Below are 13,195 nucleotides of genomic sequence, written 5' to 3'. Positions count from 1 at the left end.
GCGGTGCCTTCTGGGATGCAGAGGGGCGCCACGCTACGTGTTGCGTGATGGGATTGCGTTGTCAAGGTAACGGTTGCTAAGCCTCGTTAGAATTTGGCTGCCGCTGCTGAGAAGCGGCTCGCGTGGGGCCGGGTGAGACTGCGCTGGGTTCCCACCGCCTTCGGGTTCTCTTTGGTTCATTCACTGTTATGGGGATAAAATAGAAGAAAAGAAGACATTTTTTCTCCGGAGGTATAGAGACCCGAGAGGCCACTTGTATTTTCTGAGCCTTAGTGGTGAACTCGTGGTATATTTAAAATGTACATTCAAGGCCGGGAGCGGTGGCTCACGCCTGTAATCCCAGCACTTTGGAAGGCCAAGGCGGGCGGATCACGAGGTCAGGAGTTCGAGGCCAGCCTGGCCAATATGGTGAAACCCCGTCTCTACTAAAAATACAAAAATTAGCTGGGCGTGGTGGTGCGCGCCTGTAGTCCCAGCTGCTCGGGAGGCTGAGGCAGAAGAATGGCTTGAACCCAGGAGGTGGAGGTTGCAGTGAGCCGAGATTGCGCCACTGCACTCCAGCCTCGGCGACAGAGTGAGACTCTGTCTCAAAAAAAAAAAAAAAAAAAAGAAAAGAAAAGAAAAAAAAGAGAGCGATCTTGGAGACTTTATTTTGGTTCTCATCATTGATGGACCCTGGAGGGGACCTTGCCTGACAGCCCTGCATTGGCAGGGGCTTTCCCAATCCTTCTCAGTTCCTTCCCAGTGCCTGGTCCAGACCCTGGAAGGTATGTCTTTGTCAACTCTGGGTTTAAAGGGAGCCTTCCTGATTCCCTCCATTCAGACCACGGAGGGAACATTTTGTGGACCCTGTGCTTATGGGGTGGGGGTGGAGGCGTAATCAGGTCAGACTCAGCTGGTTCTCAGGTTTTGTGAGGGTGCTTATGCTGAGTACTCTTGAAGGGTCACCTGGGTCACCTGGCTAAGGGCAGTGCAATTATGGGGGGGAGCTTTGTTCTAACGGGACAGTCTCTAGCCAACCACCTTCAGGAACCCTTTTGGCTTGCGTGTTTAAAAACTACATGGGAAGTTCAAAGGCATGCTAGCTTTTTTGGGATGCTAGCTGGCTACATATTATACCCCGTTTTGTGCACATTTTAAAACTGATGGGCAAAGAGCATCAAGGAAAATTCAGAGCTCAAATGGTCAGCCTGCAATTACAGAGTTAACATGTAGCGTCTTCTACGTTCTCTATTTTATTTTTCTACCTGCTTTGAGTCTGTTGACTTTTCTACTGGTGTTGAGATAAAACTCTTTACAGTGTTACTAATTCGAGGTTACCTGGATATTTTTTCTATGTAGTTCAGCCAGGTTCTAGCTAAAATGTGAGCATTAAAAATTTAACCCTAAACTTATTGTCTTTGTGTGTGTGTGTGTGTGTGTGTGTGTGTGTGTGTGTGTGTGTGTGTGTATGGGTATGGGGTCTTGCTATGTTGCCCAGGCTGGTTTTGAACTTCTGGGCTCAAGCAGTCCTCCTGCCTCAGCCTCCCAAAGTGCTGGGATTACAGGCATGAGCCACCATGCCTGGCCCCATTTAAAACTTAAAAAAATAAATTAAAAATAAAAAAAGAAGAAGATAGGTTTTAAAAATCAAACTGCCAGCCGGGTGCGGTGGCTCACGCCTGTAATCCCAGCACTTTGGGAGGCCGAGGCAGGCAGATCACGAGGTCAGGAGATAGAGACCATCCTGGCTAACACAGGGAAACCCCGTCTCTACTAAAAATACAAAAAATAAAATTAGCTGGGCGTGGTGGTGGGCACCTGTAGTCCCAGCTACTTGGGAGGCTGAGGCAGGAGAATGGCATGAACCCAGGAGGCGGAGCTTGCAGTGAGCTGAGATTACACCACTGCACTGCAGCCTGGGCGACAGAGCGAGACTCCGTCTCAAAAAAAAAAAAAAAAAAAAATCAAACTGCCATGGAAACTACCCAAAAATTTGGTTCACAGCCTCCATTAGATTACCTATTGGGGGCTGGGCACAGTGGCTCACGCCTGTAATTCCAGCACTTTGGGAGGCCGAGGCGGGTAGATCAGGAGGTCAGGAGATCAAGACCATCCTGGCTAATACGGTGAAACCCTCTCTCTTCTAAAAATACAAAAAAAATTAGGGCATGGTGGCGGGCACCTGTAGTCCGAGCTACTTGGGAGGCTGAGGTAGGAGAATGGCGTGAACCCAGGAGGCGGAGCTTGCAGTGAGCTGAGCTCGCGCCCCTGCACTCCAGCCTGGGCGACAGCGCGAGACTCCGTCTCAAAAAAAAAAAAAAAAAAAAATTAGCCAGACGTGGTGGCAGGCACTTGTAATCCCAGCTACTTGGGAGGCTGAGGCAAGAGAGAATCACTTGAACTTGGGAGGCAGAGGTTGCAGTGAGCCGAGATTGCCCCACTGCGCTCTAGCCTTGGCAACAGAATGAGACTCCGTCTCAAAAAAAAAAAAAAAAAAAGATTACCTATTGGGACAAATAAAGTTGAGCCATGTAAACAAGTTCCAGTTTTGTCAAAAATAATTTGGACCTAACCATCTTTTATAAACTAGTGTCTCTGTAGTACTAATCCCATGACTAGAGTTCTAAGGTAAAACCTGTAAGACCTTTTTTTTTTTTTTCCACTCTGTCTACCAGGCTGGAGTGCAGTGGTGCAATCTCTGCTCACTGCAACCTCCGCCTCCCAGGTTCAAGTGATTCTCATGCCTCAGCTTCCTGAGTAGCTAGGATTAAAAGTGTTTGCCATCACGCCTGGCTCATTTTTGTATTTTTAGTAGAGGTAGGGTTTTGCCATGTTGGCCAGGCCGGTATTGAACTCCTGACCTGAAGTGATCCCCCCACCTCGGCCTCCCGAAGTGTTAGGATTACAGGCATGAACTACCACGACCGGCCTAAGGCTATAAGAGTTTTATTTATGTGTATATATGTGTTTAGATGTGTTTACGTATGTTATATATCGTGTCTAGATGGTACCAAAGTGACTTATAAATAAATACCCATAAATTAAGCCCAAATATGTTTTTCAAGTTCATGTGACTTAAGTAAATCTTTTTTTTTTTTTTTTTTTTTTTGAGGCGGGCTCTTGCTCTGTCATCCAGGCTAGAGTGCAGTGGTGCAATCTCGGCTCACTGCAACCTCTGCCTCCTGGGTTCAAGCGATTCTCCTGCCTCGGCCTCCTGAGTAACTGGGATTACAGGCGCGTGCCACCAGGCCCAGCTAATTTTTGTTTTTTCAGTAGAGACGGGATTTCACTATGTTGGCCAGGCTGGTCTCAAACTGACCTCAAGTGATCCACCTGCCTCAGCGTCCCAAAGTGCTGGGATTACAGGCATGAGCCACAGCGCCTGGACTGACTTAAGTAAATCTTTAATAAATAAACTGTTTTTTTAAATTATTGGTAAAATAAAAATGTCTTCAAAATTGTCAACATACATTTTTGCCTTGGTTTACTGGTCAAAGTTTTACCTGTGTCTCTGCTAGATATTTTAAGGGTGTCAGGGTTTGGCCTAAAGATTATAAAACTATAAACCCAGCCAAAACCAAAATGACCTTTGTTTGTGTGATTGTTTTGATAAATATGACTAATTTAATATAACTAGTTTAACAGAAAACAGCTAAATCTTCCGAGTTATCAACGAAATAGCTATGTATTTAAGACTGTTAGGTGAACATCTGATAGTCACAGGCTGTAAAAATAATTAACAAAAAAACATTTCAAATAATGACTACCTTTGTCTAATATTCAGTTCTCATAACTAGTCTAAGTAAATGTTAAAAATAAATAAATATAGGCTAGGCGCAGTAGCTGACGCCTGTAATCCCAGCACTTTGGGAGGCTGAGATGGGCAGATCACCTGAGGTTGGGACATCGAGACCAGCCTGACCAACATGGAGAAACCCCGTCTCTACTAAAAACACAAAAATTAGCCAGGCGTGGTGGCACATGCCTGTAATCCCAGCTACTCAGGAGGCTGAGGCAGGAGAATCGCTTGAACCTGGGAGGTGGAGGTTGCAGTGAGCTGAGATTGTGCCATTGCACTCCAGCCTGGGCAACAAGAGCGAAACTCCATCTCAAAACAAAACAAAGCAAAATGAAAACAAAAATAAATAAATATAAGATAAATGCTTATAAATACAATTGTCATGTAATTTAAAATCTTAAAATTATGTTAAATAAATACTCATTAAATGTCTGGGTCATTTTCAATTTAAAAAATATATTACAGGGCCAGGCTAGGTGTCTCACGCCTGTAATCTCAGCACTTTGGGAGGCAGAGGCAGGCAAGTAGCCTGATCTCAGGAGTTTGAGACCACCCTGGGCAAAATGGTGAAACTCCATCTCTACTAAAATACGAAAAATTAGCCAGATGTGGTGGCGCACGCCTGTAGTCCCAGCTACTTGGGAGGCTGTGGTGCTTGAGCCAGAGAGGTGGATGTTGCAGTGAGCTGAGATTGCGCCACTGCACTCCAGCCTGCTTGGGCTACAGAGTGAGACTCCATCTCAAAAAAAAAAAAACAAAAAACGAAAGTTACAAAAGCATGTTTATAATTATGAAGTGGTTCTCGTCTATAAAATACTAATATGTCACAAGCAATTCAAGATTTCTTTGGCCGGGCGCGGTGGCTCAAGCCTGTAATCCCAGCACTTTGGGAGGCCGAGATGGGTGGATCACGAGGTCAGGAGATCGAGACCATCCTGGCTAACACGGTGAAACCCCGTCTCTACTAAAAAATACAAAAAAAACTAGCCGGGCGAGGTGGCGGGCGCCTGTAGTCCCAGCTACTCGGGAGGCTGAGGCAGGAGAATGGCGGGAACCCGGGAGGCGGAGCTTGCAGTGAGCTGAGATCCGGCCACTGCACTCCAGCTTGGGCGACAGAGCGAGACTCTGTCTCAAAAAAAAAAAAAAAAAGATTTCTTTGCATACTCATTTGAGAATGTGAAAAAATGTATTTTTTTAATTTTTATTTTATTTTATTTTATTTTTTTTTTTTTGAGACGGAGTCTCGCTCTGTCGCCCAGGCTGGAGTGCAGTGGCCGGATCTCAGCTCACTGCAAGCTCCGCCTCCCGGGTTCACGCCATTCTCCTGCCTCAGCCTCCCGAGTAGCTGGGACTACAGGCGCCCGCCACCTCGCCCGGCTAGTTTTTTGTATTTTTTAGTAGAGACGGGGTTTCACCGTGTTAGCCAGGATAGTCTCGATCTCCTGACCTCGTGATCCACCCGTCTCGGCCTCCCAAAGTGCTGGGATTACAGGCTTGAGCCACCGCGCCCGGCCTTAATTTTTAAAAAGGATTTTTTACTTCCTAGGTTTTCACTAAAATTTAAGGTTACTAAAAATAAAACGTCTTGTTAATATATAATTCTATATATAAAATGTGCCAAAATGAGATGATTTTAATTTTAAAAATTATAAAAAAGACAAAGTTTTTTGTTTGTTTGTTTGAGACAGTCTCACTCTGTCACCTAAGCTAGAGTACAATGGTACAATCATAGCTCACTGTGGCTTCATGTTCTTTATTTAAAAATGATTTTGTCAGCCAGGCATGGTGGCTCACGCCTGTAATCCCAGCACTTTGGGAGGCCGAGGCGGGCGGATCACGAGGTCACAAGATCAAGACCATCCTGGCTAACACGGTGAAACCCCGTCTCTACTAAAAATGCAAAAATTAGCCAGGCGTGGTGGCGGGCGCCTGTAGTCCCAGGCACTTGGGAAGCTGAGGCAGGAGAATGGCATGAACCCGGGAGGCGGAGCTTGCAGTGAGCCGATATCCAGCCGCTGCACTCCAGCCTGGGCGACAGAGCCAGACACCGTCTCAAAAAAACAAGAAATGCTGACTTTGGACAAGGTCTGATTCCTTTTGTATGTGAAATGGATAAAATTATACTCAAATAATAAAAAATGCCTGTAGTGTTTTTTAGGCATCTAGCACAGTGCTGGGCACAAAGTAAGAACTCAAGAAATAGTGTTGGAGTAGATATTGAGTAGAAAGTTCTTTTAAGAGGGAGTATGTATAGAACCATTGTTTCTTGGGTTCTTAGTGAATTGCAAATCAAAAGATACCATTTTTGTTTGTATAATCAAATTGCACCGTGGAATCAAGCGAAGTTGTGGAAAGGCCAAGATAGAGGAAGGATCTGAGCTTCAAGGGATGTGAGAACAGAAATGTCATTCTTCCTGGAATGTACTCTTCTTACTAGGAAGCATTCACCACTCCCAACGTTCCAAGAGAGGTTTCTGCAAACAGGGAAGGAAGGGTGCATCAGAGGTGAATGTGTGAACATTTACTTGGATGAGTTTAGAGAAATGTAACATGATGTGCCCAGGCTGTGCAATGCAGTGAGGTGACCAGGAGCTGGGCAGGCAGGTGCATGGCCTTGCAGCTGTGAAGCTTTAAACAAGTCCCTTCACTTTTCTGAGCTTCCATTTCCCCATAGCGTATTATAAGGATCACGAGACAGAAGTGGAGCAAAATACTTTGGAAACCATAAAGTACTGGAAAAATCAAGGTGTGCAGATTGTTACTAGGGTTTTAATCATGAAGAATGCAGCCTCTAGACCTGTGTAATCCAATAGGGTCACCACCAGCCACTTGTGACTATTTATTTATTTATTTATTTTGAGACAGAGTCTCCCTCTGTCCCCCAGGCTGGAGTGCGGTGGTGCAGTCTTGGCTCACTGCAACCTCCACCTCCTGGGTTCAAGCAATCTTCCTGCCTCAGCCTCCCAAGTAGCTGGTATTACCAGCATGCACCTCCAAGCCCGGCTAATTTTTGTATTTTTAGTAGAGATGGGATTTCACCATGTTGGCCAGGCTGGTCCCAAACTCCTGACCTCAAACAGTCTGCCACCTCGGCCTCCCAAAGTGCTGGGATTACAGACATGAGCTACCATGCTCAGCCAATTAGTGACTTTTTTCCTTTAAGTTCTGGGATGCATGTGCAGAACGTGCAGGTTTGTTACATAGGCACACGTGTGCTATGGTGGTTTGCTGGACCTGTCAACCCATCATCTGGGTTTTAAGCCCTGCATGCGTTAGGTATTTGTCCTAATGTGCTCCCTCTTCTTGCCGGTTTGTGATGTTCCCCTCCCTGTGTCCATGTGTTCTCATCGTTCAACTCCCACTTATGAGTGAAAACGTGTGGTGTTTGGTTTTCTGTTCCTGTGTTAGTTTGCTGAGAATGATGGCTTCTAGCTTCATCCATGTCCCTGCAAAGAACATGAACTCATTCTTTTTTATGGCTACAGATTATTTAAACTTAAAATAATGTCAAGCCAGGAGCAGTGGCTCGTACCTGTAATGTTAGCACTTTGGGAGGCCAAGGTGGGAGGATTGCTTGAGCTAAGGAGTTTGAGACCAGCCTGGGCAACATGGTGAGACCTCATCTCTATTTTTTTTATTATTAATTTCAAATAATTAAGTTCCTCAGTCACAAAAGCCACATTTCAGTGAAAGAGTGAGGTAATTCACATAAAGCAACTGGTACCTAGTGAATACTCAAGATTCCTTGGGTGCAGGGTTCTACTGACTTCCAGAAGTCCATGCTTGTTAATTGTTTATTCAAATAATTTTTATCCTTACTGATGAGGGACCAGCTCCCTCAACTGCTTCGCAGGCGGAGAGGGTGCCAGCCTAATTGATAAGTGGGGCAGAGTGTGTCCACAAGGTGGCAGCACAACTGCTGAAGAGTTCACCAATGGTAGGGCTGTGTGCGGTGGCTCATGCCTTTAATCCTAGCGCTTTGGGAGGCTGAAGTGGGAGGGTTGCCTGAGTCCAGAAGTTGGAGATCAGCCTGGACAACATAATGAGACCTTCACCTCTAAAACATTTTAAAATTAGCAAATAAAAAAATTAGCTGGGGCTGGGCGCAGTGGCTCACGCCTGTAATCCCAACACTTTGGGAGGCCAAGGCGGGCAGATCATAAGGTCAGGAGTTCGAAACCAGCCTGGCCAATATGGTGAAACCTTGTCACTACTAAAATACAAAAATTAGCTGGGCGTGGTGGCAGGCGCCTGTAGTCCCAGCTCCTTGGGAGGCCGAGACAGGAAAATCGCTTGAAGCCGGGAAGCAGAGTTGCAGTGAGTTGACATTGTGCCACTGCACTCCACCCTGAGCAACAGAGCGAGACTCTGTCTCAAAAAAAAAAAAAAAAAAGACCGGGCACGGTGGCTCACGCCTGTAATCCCAGCACTTTCGGAGGCCGAGGCGGGCGGATCACAAGGTCAGGAGATCGAGACCACGGTGAAACCCCGTCTCTACTAAAAATACAAAAAAAATTAGCCGGGCACGGTGGCAGGCGCCTGTAGTCCCAGCTACTCAGGAGGCTGAGGCAGGAGAATGGCGTGAACCCGGGAGGCGGAGCTTGCAGTGAGCCGAGATCGCGCCACTGCACTCCAGCCTGGGCGACAGCGCGAGACTCCATCTCAAAAAAAAAAAAAAAAAAAAAAAATTATTAGCTGGGTATGGTGGGACACGCTTGTAGTCCCATCTATTCAAGAGGCTAAAGTGGGAAGATGGCTTGAGTCTGGGAGGTAGAGGCTGCAGTTAGCTGTGATCACACCACTAGACTCCAGCCTGGGTAACAGAGTGAGACCCTGTCTAAAAAAAAAAAAAAAATCACCAGGGGTGACCAAGGAAGACATCCCAGTGGAGGGAAGTGCTGTGGCAGGTGCACTAACTGAGGTATTTGGAAGATTTGGGGCAGAGGATGAACAATGCTTACAAAGACAAGAGAGTTGGTTGGTTATTGCCAAGTTGTGTGAATGCCTTACAGAGGGATAATGAGAGACCAGGGATTGTTAGCAAGCAGTTAGTGGCTAATTGTGAAAGCTGGAGGGCCTCTATGTTATCTACAAAGTAGACTTTTTATTTCCTGCAGTGGAAAAGCAGATATAGCTGAGCAGCAGACTGAAGGTTAACTATTAGAAGAGCAGAGATCCTGCGGTCTGGAGTTTGAGACCAGTCTGACCAACACGGTGAAACCCCATCTCTACTAAAAATACAAAATTATCTGGGCGTGGTGGCACATGCCTGTAATCCCAGCTATTCGGGAGGCTGAGGCAGGAGAATCACTTGAACCTGGGAGGTGGAGGTTGTGGTGAGCCGAGATTATACCATTGCACTTCACCCTGGGCAACAAGAGCGAAATGTCTTTAAAAAAAAAAAGAGCGGAGATCCAGTGATCTTTGAATGCTCAGCCAAGGCAGGTCTGTTATGCAGAGGTCAGACTACCTGCAGCATAGATAACCCCTAATCAAGATGCTTACCTAACTTAGGTGAGATGTTGTGAGACATTGACCAACTGCTTGAGTTTACCAAAATAACTTGCTATAGCTATTTTCTGTAGGGTGGATGCAGAGATCCACCACACCATGGCTGTCTGAGAAATGTCTTCTGTTTGTGAGTCACTATTAAATGTTACCTTTTGAGAAACTAGATTTGTCAGCTTTTATTCCTTCAGTCTCTCAGCTCCTTCAGCCTTCGGGGTAGGTTTGCATATAGCTGCTCACTGCAGAACAGTCTTATATAACAAATAAAGAACTCTTGGCCAGGCGCAGTGGCTCATGCCTACAATCCCAACACTTTGGGAAGCTGAGGTGTGAGCATTGCTTGAACCCAGGAGTTTGAGACCAGCCTGGGCAAAAAAACAAGGTCCTATCTCTTTTTTTTTTTTTTTTTTTTTTTTTTTGAGACGGAGTCTTGCTGTGTCGCTCAGGCTGGAGTGCAGTGGCCGGATCTCAGCTCACTGCAAGCTCCGCCTCCCGGGTTTTTACGCCATTCTCCTGCCTCAGCCTCCCGAGTAGCCGGGACTACAGGCGCCCGCCACCTCGCCCGGCTAGTTTTTCGTATTTTTTAGTAGAGACGGGGTTTCACCGTGTTAGCCAGGATGGTCTCGAACTCCTGACCTCGTGATCCGCCCGTCTCGGCCTCCCAAAGTGCTGGGATTACAGGCTTGAGCCACCGCGCCCGGCCCCTATCTCTATTAAATATAAAAATAAGACCAGGTGTGATGGCTCACACCTATAATCCTAGCACTTTGGGAGGCCGAGGCGGGTGGATCACCTGAGGTCAGGAGTTTGAGACCAGCCTGGTCAACATGGAGAAACTCCATCTCTACCAAAAATACAAAAATTAGTTGGTTGTGGTGGTGGGTGCCTATAATCCCAGATACTCGGGAGGCTGAGGCAGGAGAATCACTTGAACACGGGAGGCAGAAGTTGCAGTGAGCCAAGATCACACCGCTGCACTCTAGCCTGGGTGACAGAATGAGACGCTGTCTCAAAAAAAATAAAAATAAATAAAAAATAAAAATAACAAAAAGGCCAGGCACACTGGCCCACGTTTGGAGGCCAAGGTGAAAGGATCGCTTGAGTCCAGGAGTTTGATACCAGCCTGGGCAACATAGCAAGGCCCCGATCTCAATCAATCAATCAATCAATCAATATTTTAAAAAGAATTCAAAACACAATGATAAGAACATAACCCAATAAAAAAAATTGGCAAAAAAGACCAGGCGTGGTAGCTCAAGCCTGTAACCCTAGCACTTTGGGAGGCCGAGGCAGGTGGATCACCTGAGGTCAAGAGTTCAAGATCACCTGGCCAGCACGGTGAAACCCCATCTCTACTAAAAATACAAAAAAAAATTAGCTAGGTATGGTAGCACACACCTGTAACCCCAGCTACTCGGGAGGCTGAGGCAGGAGAATTGCTTGCACCTGGTGGAGGTTACAGTGAGCCAAGATCGTGCCACTGCACTCCAGCCTGGGTGACAGAGGAAGACTCCTTTAAAAAAAAAAAAGGCAAAAAATTTGAAGACTCTTTTCAGATGGCAAATAAGTACCTGAAAATATGCCCAATGTCATTAGTCTTGTAAATGGCTAAAATTGAAAAGACTGACCATATTCTGTGTTGATGAGAATGGAGATCAATCGGAATGTTCATACACTGGTGCTGGAAATATGAAGTTGTTTTACCACTTTGGAAACTAGTTTGGCAGTTTCTCTCTTTCTTTCTTTCTTTTTTTTTTTTTTTTTGAAATGGAGTCTCACTCTGTCACCCAGGCTGGAGTGCAGTGGCATGATCTCGGTTCCCCACAACTTCCGCCTCCCGGGTTCAAGCAATTCTCCTGTCTCAACCGCCTGAGACTACAGGTGCCCATCACCACGGCCGGCTAATTTTCTGTATTTTTAGTAGAGACAGGGTTTCACCATGTTGACCAGGCTGGTCTCGAACTCCTGCCCTCAGGGTGATCTGCCTGTCTCAGCTTCCCAAAGTGCTGGGATTACAGGTGTGAGCAACCGCACCTGGCTGACAGTTTCTTTGAAGTTAAACGTACAACTAACATATGACCCAATTACTCTGTTCTTAGTTATTTACCAAAATAAATGACAACATATGTCCATACAAAGACTTGTACATGCATGTTCTTGGCAGTCTTATGTGTAATAGCCAAAAACTGGAAATAACTCAAATGACCATTAGTAGGTGAATGGATAAACATTGTGATCTATATATACAGTGGAATACTAGTCAACAATAAAATGGAACAAACTATTGATACATAGGACAATGTGGATGAATCTCAAAACAGTTATGAAGAAAGAAGCCATACAATGTCAGTATGTACTGAGCAATCACATTTATATAAAACTAGAAAAGGTAAACTAATCTGGCCGGGTGCAGTGGCTCATGCCTGTAATCCCAGCACTTTGGGAGGCCAAGGCGGGTGGATCATGAGGTCAGGAGTTCGAGACCAGCCTGGCTAATATGGGGAAACCCTGTCTCTACTAAAAATACAAAAATTAGTTGGGCATGGTGGCGCACGCCTGTAATCCCAGCTACTCGGGAGGCTGAGGCAGGAGAATCACTTGAACCCAGGAAGCGGAGATGGCAGTGAGCCGAGATTGCGCTGCTGCACTCCAGCTTGGGCAACAGAGTGAGACTCCGTCTCCAAAAAAAAAAAAAAAAAGAGAATATAAACTAATCTACAGTGACAGGAAGCAGATCAATGGTTGCCTAGCAATGGGGAGATCTGGGGTGAGAGGAAGGTCTTATGAAGCAGCAGGAGTAAGCTTTTCAAGGTGGTGGAATGTTCCTAATTTTGATTGTGGTAATGTTTTGTGTACAATTGTCAAGACTTATTGAATTTTACACTTAGATATGTACAGCTTATTGTACATTAATTTTAAAAGGTTTTTAAAAATCAGTGTTACATCTAGGAGCGGGAGAGAGGGAAGAATGACAGAGATTCATGACACTGCTAAAGTGCTAAAGGGTACAGAGGTGGTGATCTCTATATCTCTGTTTAATTCATCGGTCTGGTCTCTGCAGAAGCTGAATTGATTCTGGAGAATGTCTGTAGACTACTATGGACCGAACCATAATAGCCTGAACACAGTGACTTTACCAGAAATGGTATCACTGGTGGAGCGGATTTATAAGGCCTCAGATATATGGTATGGTGTCATTGATTTAGTGAGTGCCTTCTTTTCCATTCCAATCAGAGAAGAGGATCAGAAACAGTTTCATTCTCATGGTATTGACAACAATATATGTTTATTTTTTGAGACAGAGTCTTGCTCTATCCCCTAGGCTGGAGTGCAGTGGCCCGATCTTGGCTCACTACAACCTCCACCTCCTGGGTTCAAGCAATTCTCATGCCTCAGCCTCCTGAGTAGCTGGGATTACAGGCACCCACCACTACGTCCAGCTAATTTTTGTATTTTTAGCAGAGATGGGGTTTCACCATGTTGGCCAGCCTGGTCTGGAACTCCTGACCTCAGGTGATCTGCAAGCCTTGGCCTCCCAAGGTGCTGGGATTACAGGCATGAGCCACTGTGCCCAGCTCCCAGTCATCTTCTTTTTGTAGAGTCAGAACAGCATTACTTTCTTGGCACCAATGTGTGGCAATATGCACTGAGTATTGCCAACCTGGGACACTCACCTGAGACTTGGTGTTCAGTCTTTATTGGGACTCCATCACATAGGCAGGATTGACTGCTTATGTGGTTGATATCAATATCCAGCCCTCAGGTGGTCATGCTGATACCAGGTGAACCAGAGTCTCCACCCTAAATCACACTTACTATCTAGCTGACCCAAGACCTCCAGGCAAACATAGACACTCCTATCAGGCATGATATTCCAAGGACTTGGAGATTACTTCCCAGAAGCTG

The 13,195-nt window shown here is 45.8% G+C and overlaps 1 protein-coding gene across 1 annotated transcript in view; it reads left to right on the top strand.

The window, feature by feature from the left end:
* Positions 1-88: 88 nt before the first annotated feature.
* The window catches only part of TCN2 (transcobalamin 2), a 41,527-nt gene continuing 28,420 nt past the window's right edge, over positions 89-13,195 (top strand). The window contains exon 1 of the mRNA XM_077949982.1: positions 89-767. The gene's annotated coding sequence lies outside the window, so the exon portion shown is untranslated. The remainder of the gene's footprint in view (positions 768-13,195) is intronic.

Source organism: Macaca mulatta, chromosome 10, assembly GCF_049350105.2.
Source record: "Macaca mulatta isolate MMU2019108-1 chromosome 10, T2T-MMU8v2.0, whole genome shotgun sequence".
NCBI lineage: Eukaryota > Metazoa > Chordata > Mammalia > Primates > Cercopithecidae > Macaca > Macaca mulatta.
The sequence above is the reverse complement of the archived record's forward strand: the minus strand, read 5'-3'. Positions and strand labels throughout refer to the sequence as shown.